We start from the raw sequence: 13,882 nt of genomic DNA, 5'->3' as shown, positions 1-13,882 counted from the left end.
TTTTGGTTAAAAAACATTAACACACCCCATTCCGAATGGCTATTTGGAAGGGCTGACCTAAACATGCCCCTTACTAATACTGATTCAGTATGTCAAACAGTCTCCGAGCACTCCGTAAATTATAAATTGAGATTGTGGTGTCAGCAGTTATGCTCTTTATTTTCATTTCTTTTTAACAAACTTTGCCCTTCACGTGTTTTGCCTGTGCTGACCATGTTGCAGCAGACTTCTTCAGGGCTGGTCCAGTCGTATTATTACAAACACAATCTCCTAATCTCATAGACACTATTGATTGTTAAATGTAACCACTAAATATGTATACGCTCCTTATGCATTAAATCAAACATAAGTGTGAATTTGGCACAAATATATAATAGATGTGCCATTGTATCTCCAGGAGAGTGCTCCCTCCACGTTGTCAACTCGCCTATCTATTCAGTGTTTAGACTGTATGCAGTCAGACATCTAAACTGTGATTAGGTAACATGTTACTGAATTCCAATTTGTGCTTGCTATGTTCCAAAATGCCTTTTTGCAATCATAAATGACCCAATTTTGCGAATCGGACCCACTGTAAATGTAAACGCCTTACTACATTTTACAATATTTATTCTTGGAAATTATCTTAGTGCAATTTAGACATATGTCAATGCTGTTTAATGTGAATTGGCACAGGGTCTGCTGTATTGACATTATGCTTAGACACTTTACTATTAGGAATGTTTAACAAATGCTTATTTATTCATACACTGAGCATTTCATAGTGAAGGCTTTCCATGCCTTTTGGAGAGATAACACCTTCTGCATAAATTATCACCAGGGGTCCACATTGTTTATTTATTTATTGTAGAGTTTTGTATAGCTCTAGCCAGACCCAAAGATATCAGAGCGCTTCACAACATGGGTTAAAGCAACATATTTAGGCGATCGTACACACATTGATTCAAGGTGCAATTGGAAGTCTCAGTGTATTGAATAACATTACTGGAAAGGAAGACACAGAGAGTCACAATAATGAGCACAAGCAAGGAGGTGAAGAGGTATATATGTTGGTGGGGCAGTGGGTAAATGGAGCGTAATCTTCCAATGTGCCCGCGTGATGGTAAATCTGCCCAAAGCACACTGCACTTTGTACTGTTTTGTAATTTTTATAGGGACTTAAGGAAATCGATTCTATGCCCACTTTTTATTTTCAATAGTTTATACTCCTTTAGAACTGCTTTTTATTTTATTTGTAACTTAGAATATGTTTCGAATCGTAATGCGGTAATTGCCTTCACTCGACTAGCCATTAAGCGAAGGAAAGAGCTCTCATATCTGGAATCACTTGTCTATGAAATTGAATAGTTTACAAAATCTCTAGCCTCTCTAAACATATTAAGTATTTTCTAAGGCTTTTGCAATTTTATGTGCCCTAAAAAAAAATGTATTGACTGCTATGGTGTCTATATATTACTGTTGAAATATGTACCTTTTTAAAATATTCTTATCAGGGGGGAAATTAGGATACAGAAAAATTTATTTTGATGAATTGACCTTTTTATTGGTATATAATTCTTCACAATTTGTTTTTACTATGTAGAATGCTTTTATGGATATTTTTTTATATACCAAATAAAGCTTGTTTTGAGTTTGAACTGGGATGGAGTTCCAGATTTTGGGGGCATTTCCAGAGAAGGATCGGGAAGCTTTTTTTGTTTGCGGATTTTCAGCGGGATGAGGAGTAGAGTGTTGGAACTTCTGAGGCTTCTTGTCTGACCCGCCTTCTTGAGTTTGGCAGCCAGGTAGGGGGGTTTCCTTGTGTGAAGGGCTTTGTGCGTGAGGCAGGCTGTTCTGACATTAGCACGCATTTCAATTGGGAGCCATTTTAGCACTCTGAGTGCAGGCAAGATGTGATCAAACTTCTTCACTCCGGTGACCATTCTGGCTGCCGCGTTGAGTGTAGATCTGAGGGGGGCTAGGTGGGATTTTGCTGTACCTGTGAGGGAAGCATTCCCGTAGTCTAGTCTGGACAGCACCAGGGATTAAGTGGCTTGTTTGAGGTCGTTAGGCGGGATGAAGGGTTTAATTTTGTTAAGAAGCTTCAGGTTAAGGCAGGCGCTTTTGGCAGTGTTCTTAATGTGTTTGGTCATGTGAAGTTTGGGGTCAAGGGTGATTCCAAGCGATTTTACGGAATCCGCCAGAGTGAGATTGTCCTTTAGAGTGTCGATTCCTTTTAGCTATTCTGCGATTTGGGGGTTCTACTCTTTGTTGGAGATGAGGAGGATTTCTGTTTTGTCTTTATTGAGTTTCAGGTGGTTTTGAGATTACCAGTGTTGGACTACTCTTAGAGTATTGTTGAGTCTGTAAATATCATCAATGGAGGATGGTTCAAGGTAGATCTGGGTGTCGTCCGCATAGAGGTGGAAGGGGATGATCGACTTTTAAGGTCTCGGCTAGCATAGGCTGCGCTTGCGCAGTCTCGCTGGCGAGATTTTATGTTTTCTAGTACGGAGGTTAAAAAAGCCAGCTCTTCTCCATTGGCTGGCTTCCTAAACGGCGGCCAGCCACTGGAGAAGAGCTTTGTCTGTCACTTTAAGCACCGTCCGTTTCGGATTGAGGGGCATGTTTTTTCATGTTTTTTCTCTCTGTGACGTCTTCCGTCAATCAACAGAAAGAAAGTCTAAAGAAACACGCCCCCCAGTCTGAAAAGGATGGGGCTTATCCGCAGTTGCTGCCACCATTTTGCTTGTTTGTCTGGGCTCTTACTGACGATTTATTTATTTATTGTACATGGCCCGGAAGCCCACCAGGATATGATTTTCACCCAATGCTGGTTAAGTACTGTGCAGAAAGTTAGGAATTGCCTCAAAGCCGGAAGAAAATAAACGTAACCACTATTAAGTTACAGTAGCGGACCTGACCAGGGCGAGACAACCTCTTACAGCCGGCTTCACTTTTCACAGCAAGATCCGCTAATCAGTTTTGGTCACCCACAAGAAATATCCAACACCTACAATCTGCATAGCATCCACCACCTGACGAGACGAGTGATGGTTGCAGACCGAATTTTAATGAACCTCTGAGGCACTTGCGGTGCAGAATCAACAACAAATGAGTACTCTGGGTTTCTGTATGTCGTACTAGGATTGGCTGAGGTTTCGTCAATGTTCCAATCCTAGGCCACTTTACAGTTCGCGAGTCCCTCCCGTTCCATAAGATTCCTATAATATGTTCAGCCATTTGGATTGGCTGTCAAGCGACCCGGAAGTACTTATATCACGAAGAAGTGTTGTCGATAAAAGATCCACAACGGGCAGCAGTGATTGGACTGAATTTACAACAAATCAACTTTGAACCGAAATATATTTGTTAAGTATGGGTGAATTTTAAGAATCAGCGGTTCGCAAATTCGTGCAAAATCGCCAAAAAATCTGCGAATTCGTGGATTTCCCTGCAAAATCGCAGATTTTTTTGTGATTTTGCACCACCGCTAGTGTGTGTGTGTGGGGGGCAAATGGGGGGGCTTCTATGCGAGTTCACATGCCTCTGGTGTGTATAAAAGGACGGGCAGATCAGAGCAGCAGATGAGGAGAAAGAACTTGTGGTCACAGGAACTGCACAGGGATAGAGCTCGTGAAAGTCAAGGATGCAAAGGCCTCCATCAAGCATCATAGCTAATTTTTGATGGTAGATATGGGGAGAAAACACACCTGCCCAGCCACGACAAAGCGCACATTTTTTTGGGGCTGATTAACTTTGCCATCGCGCTGAAGGGTGCCGGCTAAAGGGCGGGAAGACGGTGCACACCACTAGTGTGTGTGGGGGGGGGCAAATGGGCGGGCTTCTATGCGAGTTCACATGCCTCTTCTGTGTATAAAAGGACAGGCACCGATCAGAGCAGCAGATGAGGAGAAAGAACTTGTGGTCACAGGAACTTCACGGGGATAGAGCTCGTGAAAGTCAAGGATGCAAAGGCCTCCATCAAGCATCAAAGCTAATTTTCGACTGTAGATATGGGGAGAACACACACCTGCCCAGCCTCGACAAAGCGCACATTTTTTTGGGCTGATTAACTTTGCCATCGTGCTGAAGGGCGCTGGGGTCTCTCGAGTGAGCTGTCCATCATAGTGGCTAAAGGGCGGGATGACGGTGCACACCGCTAGTGTGTGGGGGGGACAAACAGGGGGGGGCTTCTATGCAAGTTCACATGCCTCTCGTGTGTATAAAAGGACAGGCACCGATCAGAGCAGCAGATCCGGGGAGAAAGAAGCTTGTGGTCACAGGAACTGCACGGGATAGAGCTCGTGAAAGTCAAGGATGCAAAGGCCTCCATCAAGCATCATAGCTAATTTTCGACGGTGGATATGGGGAGAACACACACCTGCCCAGCCTGGACAAAACGCACATTTTTTGGGGGCTGATTAACTTTACATTCGCGCCGAAGGGTGCGGGGGTCCCTCGAGTGAGCTGTCCATCATAGTGGCTAAAGGGCGGGAAGACGGTGCACACCACTAGTGTGTGTGGGGGGGGCAAACGGGCAGGCTTCTATGAGAGTTCACATGCCTCTTCTGTGTATAAAAGGACAGGCACCAATCAGAGCAGCAGATGAGGAGAAAGAAGCTTGTGGTCACAGGAACTGCACGGGGATAGAGCTCGTGAAAGTCAAGGATGTAAAGGCCTCCATAAAGCATCATAGCTAATTTTCAACGGTAGATATGGGGAGAACACACACCTGCCCAGCCTCGACAAAGCGCACATTTCTTTTGGGCTGATTAACTTTGCTATCGCGCTGAAGGCGCCGGGGTCTCTCGAGTGAGCTGTCCATCATAGTGGCTAAAGGGCGGGAAGATGGTACACACTGCTAGTGTGTGTGGGGGGTAAACGGGGGGGGCTTCTATGCAAGTTCACATGCCTCTTGTGTGTATAAAAGGACAGGCACCGATCAGAGCAGCAGATGGGGAGAAAGAAGCTCGTGGTCACAGGAACTGCACGGGGATAGAGCTCGTGAAAGTCAAGGATGTAAAGGCCTCCATCAAGCATCATAGCTAATATTCTACGGTAGATATGGGGAGAACACACACCTGCCCAGCCTCGACAAAACGCACATTTTTTTGGGGCTGATTAAGGAGTTACTGAATTTGACCTTCAACTCAGGCACCTGCTTTATCTATATCTGTAAGTGCTTCCTGCAGGAGCCTCGTTGTCTACTTGTAACTATTCTCTGACCCTGCTTCGACGGTCAGAGCAGGGTCAGAGAATAGTTGCAAGTAGGCAAGGAGGCACCGCTCAGGAAGCACTTACAGCGTTACAGCAGGTGCCCAAGTTGAAGTTAATTTCTTTGTAACCATTTTGTAAATGGTTACAAAGAAATTAGATCCAATTTCGCGCGATTTGCAGATCGCGAAATCGCTGACAACGCCGGTGGTTAATTTGTAAAAGAATATGGTCCTGAGCCTAAAGTTTTGCTCAAAAGCCCGTGGCTGGTGCGATCATATTTCGGGGGTGCCACCATGAAAGGCTGCGTAGTCTTGATTCTGCGTCTTTTACCCACCACTACACACTTCCTGCCCCTTCATCTCACTGTTTCATGTTCTTTTTCACCCTTGATTTCTTTCCCTGTCACAGGTTTTAGGTCTTACTCTTATTCTTCCATTGTACGTTTTGTGTTTTTCTCTTTATTGTTCTGTGTCAAAAATTGATGAGGAAAAATGAGTGCCGATTGGCACCACCGGTAACTGCTGACTCAAATTAAGCCCTGCATCACAAGTCACAAAAAAATATAATTAACAGGATGCTACAGTTCTGCGATGTCCACTGTTGCTCCACACTATTTGCAAAGCTCTGTTTCCCTAAGGAGGTGTCACAAGTGCAGCACGAAGCTGCATGTGCTACCAGCGACTGAAGTTGCTTATTGTCCAGTGTGCTTCAATGGTTAGCCGACATGGGCACATCAAAGCTCAAAATACATTTAGAAATGAGCCTATTACTAATTCAGCAGTATCCAGTGAAATTCTTACCACAGTTTGCAATAATTTGGTCAACTCGTACTTTTAGTAGTGTTTGTAATGCCTCTGGCGCATTACTTTTTTGTCAGAATGCCATTTTGTCTACTATCAGCTTGTCAGGAAGCCATGAGAAAAGTATTGCAAGATATCAAGCAAGTTCTACTGTTTAGGATGACATCCTGGTCTTTGTCAATGATAGGTCTTGAACATGATACAATTCTGATAGAAGTGTTCACCAAATTACGGAACAGTTTAACAATGAATAGAGAAATGTGCCAGTTCAGAGTGGACATTATATAGTGTATTTGGGGCATATGATTTTGGGTGATGGGATAAGTCCCTAGACTGAGTCGATTGAAGTTATTGTTAAGTCCCTGATAGCTTATTCTTGGATACATTATGGCCTTGTGATGCCAAAAAGCGTAGTGTAGTAAGAAAGGCAGTGCGAGCCAGGGCCGGAGTGTCTGCAGCTCTGTGGGTGTGTGTGGGGCTCTCTGTGTGTGTGTGTGTGTGGGGCTCTGTGTATGTTTGTGTGTGTGTGTGTGGCTCTGTGTGTGTGTGAGTCTGTGGCATGCCGGTGCAAGTCTCTCGTAGTTCGGTGTGTCTGGATTTGGCTTGCTGTGCCTGGAGTGTGAGAGACATCATTGTGTGTAAGAAAGACAGCAGTGTGTGTGTGAGAAACAGCAGTGTGTGTGAGAGAGACAGCAGTGTGTGTGCTCTAGGGAGAGACAGCAGTGTGAGAGAGACAGCAGTGTGAGTGAAAGAGACAGCAGTGTGAGAGAGACACCAGAGTGAGAGACAGCAGTGTGAGAGACAGCAGTGTGAGAGACAGCAGTGTGACAGAGACAGCAGTGTGAGAGACCTTTTATTTATGTCACTCTCTACTAACTATTAATCACTGCTAATACTCTCTACTACTGTCTAATGCTTACCTATTGCCATTGTAAATGACAATACCATATATTTATCTGTTTAAAAAAAACAATAAATGAAAAAAATGAAATTTGCAATGCCAATAGCTCTAACTTTAACAAAGATGAGACCATTGCATTGTAAATGCTTGTTGAGTATGGTGGTGAGGGGTTCCATGTAGATGTTGAACAGTTGAGGTGATAGATCTGATCCGTGGGGGACGCCTCTGCTGACGGGGTGGAAGTCTGATGAAAAGTTTCTAATCTTATTCTTTGGCTGGGGTTCTGGGGAAAGAAGGAAAACCACTTTAGGACCACTTCTTCTGCCCCTACCCTATCATGAAGTACCTTGATGAGTAGGTTATGGTCCACCATGTCGAAGTCAGACAATAGGTCCAGGAAAATGAGTAGAGAGCATTGGCCTGCATAGAGCGATTTGTGTAAATCATCGATGACATTGAGGATCGCTGTCTTTGCGCTGCTGCCTTTTCTGAAGCCAGCTTGGTGGGTGTCTAAGAGGTTGTTGCTGTCTGTGTGTTGAGTCAATTGGAGGAGAACACACCTTCCCAGGATTTTGGTTAGGAGAGAAAATTTGGAGATGGGTCTGAAGTTGTCTTAGACACATCACAGGCATGCATGTGTGAACTGTAATTGCTGTCTTGTATTCAGAAATAAATATAGACACAATGGAAGCTATATTCAGTAATGACTTGTCCAGCCGGACAGAGGTCCAATTTTTACTTAGAAGAGAGTTCACACAAGGATACCTTCAACAATTCTACGAAGTAGGGCACAAGCCTGTACCCAAACGTATACAGATTGGCATGGTGAAGAAAGTAGTCAAGAAGTAGAACAGAGTTTTTAGGCAGAAGCTGTGGATTTCTGTAAGTTACAAAATAACAGAAATTCAATTCAACACCATTATGAGCCTAACACATAAGTTACACATTCACAGTATATGGTGTTAAAGAAGTCGACGGCGTTTTGATCCCATTATAAAATCAGAGGGATCATCATCAGGACAAAATGATGCCTAAATAGTACAAGCCACAGTAGCCTAAAAGGAGAAAGGGGGGAAAATCCATACAATGTACAAATTAGAAGAACTCACAGTGGTGAAGAATTCACATAGTGGTTGTGACGGTGACTTAGTTTAACCAAATTGAAATTGTGACAGTGCGGGTGCCGCAGAAAGAATATTAGGCCAGTACGATCACGGGAGGTAATGGGCAATGAGGGTGCGCAAGGGTCAAGGTAGCCACAACCCGGGTTGACGTAAAATCCTTAATGTGAGGCTAAAAAACGGCATGCTTGCCGATTATCGACGAGATAACAGTGAGAAATAAACGGAATGTGAGTTAAAAAGTGAAAAATTGGAAATCTGCCTAACCCGAAATTTCTTTATGTTTGACAATGAATACTTCCAGCAAGTAAAAGGCACTTCCATGGGTGCAATTTTTGCTCCCACTCTGGCTATTCTATACATGGACTGGCTTGAATGTGACATTATCCTCCCCTCCACCAACCCATTCCATCAAGGGGTGCATATGTGGAAGCGATATATAGACGACGTCTTTATGATCTGGGGTGGACCAGTTGAAGCTCTGCCATTATTTCAGCACTGGTTGAACAACAACTGTAATGGCCTAACCTTCACCCTGACTCACAGCAAAACTAGTATCCCCTTTCTAGATCTGTGTATTCAGCATAAGGATGGCTTGTTGTTTACCTCTCTTTTTCGTAAACAGACTGAGAGGAACACACTATTAAGCTATAACAGCTGCCACCCTAGAGCTTTGAAAGATAGCCTACCCTACTCCCAATTCTTGAGGTTGAGGCGAAATTTTTTTCTCAAATCAGACTATTTCAGGGAGGCTAACACACTAGCCGATAAACTCAGATTCAGGGGCTACCCACGCCGCCTAGTAAAGAATGCCATGAAAAGGGCGTGGTATTGTCCACGTGAAACTCTACTAGAACCTAGAGAAAAAAAGCCATCTGACAAACTTGTCTGTGTCATCACTTTCTCCCATGTGTCCAACAAAATCCGCAAGAGTATCAAAAAGAACTGGCATATTCTCAACTCAGGGAATCTAGATTTAGATACTCCCATGTTTGCTTTCAAGAGAAGCAAAAACCTAAAAGACCACCTGGTGAGGGCCGCTCTTCCCCTCCCGAAAACAGTCAACACCACTCTTATTGATCTTTGGTCGCTTCCTCCTCTGAGGGGACACTCTAAATGTGGCTGTTGTGTAGTGTGTGACTATTGCATTGAAGGGAAAGACTTTGTCTTCAAAGAAACGAGAAATGTGCTGAAAACTTTCACCAATTGTAACAGTCTAGGCAATTCTGTGCCCTTGTGATTTGATCTACGTGGGACAGACCAAACAAAAAATCAAGTTAAGGATCTTGCAACATCGGAGTAGAATCAGATGTAAAACCATGAATGCCCCTCTTGAGAAACATTTTATTGAAAAAGGACACACGGAGAATGAGATAAGATGGACTGTGATCAGCCAAGTGACCCTGCCCCCGAGAGGTGGTGACCTATCCAAAATGCTAAACAAAGAGGAGCTCAAATGGATCCTGCGAACCGATAGCTTGAATTCGGGGCTCAACCTACAGGAGGACTGGACTAATTTAATGCAATTTAATGTAATTCAGGTCATGATAAATGTCAGTAACGCAATTCAGTTAAGTGTACTTTGTATAGTAATCTAATGTTTTCCCCCCTCGCAATTTTGTTCACTTGATCACTCTTGGTGCATGTTGCCACTCACTTAATATGGCCGCCGCGTTGTCCTACACCTATCTTTACCGTTGCATGTGGCTCCTTTCCAGCCAACCACGAGCCCTATCAAATCCAGGTGCATGTTGCCACTCACTCAATATGGCCGCCGCGTTGTCCTACACCTATCTTTACCGTCGCATGTGGCTCCTTTCCAGCCAACCACGAGCCCTTTTAAATTTCCCCCTTGGCAGTAAGCCACTGCAACTGCCAGGGAAGACACTACAGCCCATCGACAAGGTAAGCATCCTCCCCGGTTCAATACCGTCAGCAACTGCTTTTTAGTTTTGGCTTGGTATACTAATCCGGCTCTCCCCCGGTTTTTTACTCAAGCTCACCTTCCCCCCTTACGCGACCGAGCAATCCTCCGGCGCGCTACCCTAAGTCTTCCTTATCACGGGTAAGCTCTACCATCGTCGATACTCTTTTCTAGCCATGCATGCCCTTACTTAGAGGTTTCAATTCCCCCCCTCTCTTCCTTACACAGGAGGCCGATCTCTTTTAAATAATCCAACAAGCAACCGAGTATCCTTGCCGGTCTGTGTCTGCAAGGCCTCCTAAATACGGGTAAGAGACATACTAAGTCCATCCCCTTTCTTAAAATCAGCGTGGGAAACTTCAGGCATCAATTGTTCTCTCTATCCTAGATTCCCTTGATACTCCATTTCCCCTAAGTCTACCTGGCTTACATCCTCTGCGCGACACCTTAGGTAAGCACCCTCACTTTGCGACGCGATGCAATTGTCCACCTCGCGGCTTAGTCACTTTTTAACTCACATTCCGTTTATTTCTCACTGTTATCTCGTCGATAATCGGCAAGCATGTCGTTTTTTAGCCTCACATTAAGGATTTTACGTACCACGTCCTAGTGGCTGTGTCAACCCGAGTTGCGGCTACCTTGACCCTTGCGCACCCTCATTGCCCATTACCTCCCGTGATCGTACTGGCCTAATATTCTTTCTGCGGCACCCGCACTGTCACAATTTCAATTTGGTTAAACTAAGTCACCGTCACAACCACTATGTGAATTCTTCACCACTGTGAGTTCTTCTAATTTGTACATTGTATGGATTTTCCCCCCTTTCTCCTTTTAGGCTACTGTGGCTTGTACTATTTAGGCATCATTTTGTCCTGATGATGATCCCTCTGATTTTATAATGGGATCAAAACGCCGTCGACTTCTTTAACACCATATACTGTGAATGTGTAACTTATGTGTTAGGCTCGTAATGGTGTTGAATTGAATTTCTGTTATTTTGTAACTTACAGAAATCTACAGCTTCTGCCTAAAAACTCTGTTCTACTTCTTGACTACTTTCTTCACCATGCCAATCTGTATACGTTTGGGTACAGGCTTGTGCCCTACTTCGTAGAATTGTTGAAGGTATCTTTGTGTGAACTCTCTTCTAAGTAAAAATTGGACCTCTGTCCGGCTGGACAAGTCATTACTGAATATTGCTTCCATTGTGTCTATATTTATTTGTGCTCGTATATTTCCTATGCATGGGACCACTGTTGCTCTATAAAATATGTTCCCCGAGGTCCTGTGCTGACTCGTATGGGTGCCCTTGTTGTTCTATATGATTTGTCTTGTATTCAGAGGCGTGATTTACGGTGATGGTTGCCAAAAGAAAACTCAAGGATTAATGACTTTTTAGGTCGAGCATTCGAGACATCTTGTATATACTTTAGTATATACTTAAATGCGTATGTACTGTGTGGGCTCTGGAGATCAGAGCAGCCCTAGGACTTGTTTGCTTCTTCTTAGGGACCTTTTTTTCAGTTCAACTGCCTCTATTTAACTGTTGTGATAGAAAACGACCAATAGAGGTCAGTAAAATACCAGAATTGCTTTCTGCTTAGGGATTTCTTTTTAAACATTTTCTGGCAGGGGCGTGGCCAAGATGGCGGCAGAGTAGGACGTGCTTCTGTGTCCCTCCGGCGCCTGGCCGTTCTTAACATTGTAAAAGCACCCTTTCGGAGCCCGGCTCCCGACGTTTGTACGCCTCTACCTCTCCCCGAGGCGGTGAGCTTGGTTCCTGATGCCCGACTATCGACAGGGCGGTGACCCAGGAGCTGATCTGGGCGCGGCCCGCGACCTGTGCCCGGCCTGCAAGCGTGGTGACCTCCGGCCTGTGTTGGGAACGGCTGCGGAGCCCTTCTGATCGTGAAACCTGGCCGGGGTTTCCCCTGGGACCCCGTGGGTAACCCGCGAGGTGAGCGGTGCCGGGAGCGGACCCGAGAGGCGCTCTGAGGCGGTGTTCCAGTGGAGTCCGAAGGCCTGAGTGCCCGGCGGGGGAGGAGAGCAGCCTGCTGCTCGGCAGACTACGCGAGACCGCGGCTTCTGGGCCGCGGCCCCGACGTTGCTGAGGGAAGGAGCGGAGGGAGAAAAGATCCGGGGCCCGATTTGTACAGCAGTGGTTACTGGAGACGACGGCTGGGGGAAGCGGGGGCGGCCCGCCCCATAAGAGATCTGCCGTTGTTCAGAGCGGCCCTCCCGAACCTAGACGCCGCGTTCTTCCTGCCAGCGGGGGTTGGAGCTAAATCTGGCCATTATGGTGCACGAAGGGTCTCCCCCGGCTCTGCGGACCTGTGCATGGTGGAGCTGAGTTGCCCATCGGGGGACCGGACCTTTGGGGCCTACGGAGGCTTTCTCCACAAGTACTGGTGAGTCCCGGCTAGGGTGCGCTATACCTCCACTCCCTGCGCCCCGGCCCTGCCTATTGTCTGACCGGGTGGCAGCCGGCTCCGCGAAGTGCCCCTTTTCTGCGAAGGACTGGCGCTGCGGGCCGAGTTTGGAGGCCTCGAGGTGAAGTGAGGCACGTGTGGCTGGTCTGAGGCCTGGTGGGCCACGTGCGTGCCTGGGCCCAGTTGTGAGGGCGGTGCAGCGGCCTTTACTTGCCACGGGAGCGTCCTGCGGCGGAGGGGCCCACTTGGCTCGACCGTGGCGACGGCTAGGGTGAGGAAAGACAAGGGGCAAGGACGGAATACCAAAAAGCGCGGCACAGACCGTGTCCCCAGTGGCTGACAAGTCTCCGGGTCGGAGCCTGGCGGAGAAACCTGCGATCAAAGCCTTCATGTTGGAACTCTTTGCAGCCATCAAGGAGGACATTGCAGGACTGCGCACTCAGCTGGCCGCGGACCTAAGGGAGGTCCGAAGAGACGTGGATGACATAGGAGAGCGGGTGGCCACGCTGGAAGAGCACGACCTTGGGACAGGGGGCGATATCCATCAGCTTCAGCAGGACGTTATCCGGCTCACCGAGCAGAACCTCGACCTGCAGGCACATGCGGAGGATTTGGAGAACCGGTCCCGCCGCAACAATATTCGGATCAGAGCGGTGCCGTGGAAGGGTGAGGGGTCGGATCTACAGGAGTACGTCGAGGCCCTCTTTAAGCAGGTCCTGCAAGACGAGGAGATCTCGGACATTCGTATGGACAGAGTGCATCGGGTGGGGCTACCCAAGGGTGCGAAGGCACCGCGGCCGGACATCCTCGTCTGCTTGCATGATTTTCAATTGAAGTAACATATCCTCAAGATGGCACGAGACGTCGTCCCTCTGCAGTTCCGTGGGCATAATCTAGTGCTCTATCAGGATTTGGCGGCATCAACACTGCAGAAGCGCAGGGACTTCAAACCAGTCACGTCCTACCTGCGGGATCACAACATAGCATACATGTGGGGTCATCCGTTCCGACTCATTTTCCGTTGGCAAAACAAACTGGTTCAGTTGCGCTCGCTCACGGCTGCCATGGACCTCCTTGTTATAGAGCGCACGGAGACGGAGACTGCGGGCAGGGGCGATACCCCCAGGCGATGAAGACGCTCGACGGATTGGCAGACAGTGGGTCGCTTTACACCCAAGAAAGGGCCTGATCCCTCAATGCGCCTCCAGGAGAGGGGCGCAGCTGTGGCCTCCGTGGCCCTGGTTACGGAGGGGGCTCCAGATGATGTCTCGGAGGTGCCGTGAGGCCCGGGAGGGTACACTGCTGGCGTCGGAGGGGGGCATCCCCTGAAGGTACTCTAGTATGTCCTGCTGGATGAGTGAGTCCCGTATCAGGAACTGGAAGACTGTGGACTGATACCTATTCCCCTTGCCTTTGTGGCCTGTATTACGAACTTTCGTACCTCACTCTGTTCTTTTTCTACTTCTGTTTGGTTCTGTAGGGGGGGTTCAGTATGTGTGTTGGGGGAA

At 46.9% G+C, this 13,882-nt stretch overlaps 1 pseudogene; it reads right to left on the bottom strand.

Annotated features, from left to right (window-relative positions):
* LOC147698515 (uncharacterized) overlaps positions 1–12,765 on the bottom strand; it is a 39,721-nt pseudogene extending 26,956 nt beyond the window's left edge.
* Positions 12,766–13,882: the final 1,117 nt, after the last annotated feature.

The sequence above is a fragment of the Lissotriton vulgaris genome, chromosome 8, assembly GCF_964263255.1.
Source record: "Lissotriton vulgaris chromosome 8, aLisVul1.2, whole genome shotgun sequence".
In the NCBI taxonomy this organism is placed as follows: Eukaryota; Metazoa; Chordata; class Amphibia; order Caudata; family Salamandridae; genus Lissotriton; species Lissotriton vulgaris.
Note: the sequence above shows the minus strand (reverse complement) of the source record. Positions and strands in the feature narration are given on the sequence as shown.